Raw genomic sequence first — 1326 nt, 5'->3', positions numbered from 1 at the left:
TAAAGTGTAAAAAACCGAACTTCTCCTTTAAGCTTACTGTTTAGTTATTTTTTGTTAATTTGTTGTAGATGTTCTCCCTATCTCTTCCTCAGTGTGTCAGTCTGGTCTGATCAGCCAGTATTTAAGTCCCCTTTGTTTGCTCTGTGTCAGGTCAGTTTTTTGTTTGTTCAGTTAGTTTGAGGTTTCATATGTTTGAACTTAAATTTGTTTTGCCCTTAGTTAATTTCTTCATTTGACCTCTTTTAAGGGCCCTGAAATTTTTGTTTGGATTATTGTTACTTTGGGGAAATAAAACCCAGTTTTTTTGACAATCACCACTGTGTCCTCATGCTTGGCTGGCTCGGTCCATCACAATCAGCACCATGGACAGCTCATTTGTGGCATCTGAACCCAGCATGACACCTGCATTTTTTTTTTCAAAGCGAGAAAGATGAGTGTCTCAGCTATTGTGTGAGGCTTCTATTGCTTTGCAATAAGCTCCACTAGCATATAACTAGCCTCTATTACGTGTTTAGACACTTTCACGTGATCCGACAAAAAATCTTGCTGCTTCTGGTTTAGATCCCATTTAGATTATTTTGAAATAGGCCAGGTTTTTTTCAATATGGTAAGGAGGATGCTTGGTTTGCAAGTGCCTCTTCAACTTGCCTAGAACCATATTAGCATTAGCTAACTTCTGCCAACAGAAGTGCTCCGGCTCAGCACAGTTGACATACGGTTACCAAACGTCCCCGATTTCCGGGGACAGTCCATGTTTTCGACTACCTGTCCCTGGCTAAAACTGTCCCTGAAAATGTCCCCGATTTTATGAATGAGGGGAAAAATGTTGCATATAAGCTGTTGTGACGGTAGAAAGAGCGTGCGAGCATGCTGCACACAGAAACAGCTGTTAACGTATAGAGGAGGAGCAGAGTGCACCAGTTTTAAAACAGATGAGGAAGTTCATTATCACAGCCGGCTGGACGCAGCTACACTTTATTACCCTGAAATCGCACATCCTTTGTCACCGCCCCGCACAGCTCCAGATCTCCTGCCCAAAGCAAAGCCTACATCCTCCACTGTTCCTCCCATCTTGCTGCGCTCCGACTTCCTCTGAGCTCGAGGAGAGCAAAGGTTTAAAACATGCGGAAATAAGAGCTTAAAATTAATATGACATATTGAAAAAAATCCCCATCAGCATCCAGCATATGAGCAGTTTCTGCCCAAATATGTTCTTTTTGTTGTGGGTTTTTGTAACAGGGCTAAATAGGATTATATAATCTTTACATTTACATCCTATCAAAATAATAACTTATTTAAAACAGAAAGCACAGCAGTATCTATGAA

Source organism: Cyprinodon variegatus, unplaced genomic scaffold, assembly GCF_000732505.1.
Source record: "Cyprinodon variegatus isolate N-32 unplaced genomic scaffold, C_variegatus-1.0 Scaffold997, whole genome shotgun sequence".
Lineage (NCBI taxonomy): Eukaryota > Metazoa > Chordata > Actinopteri > Cyprinodontiformes > Cyprinodontidae > Cyprinodon > Cyprinodon variegatus.
Note: the sequence above shows the minus strand (reverse complement) of the source record.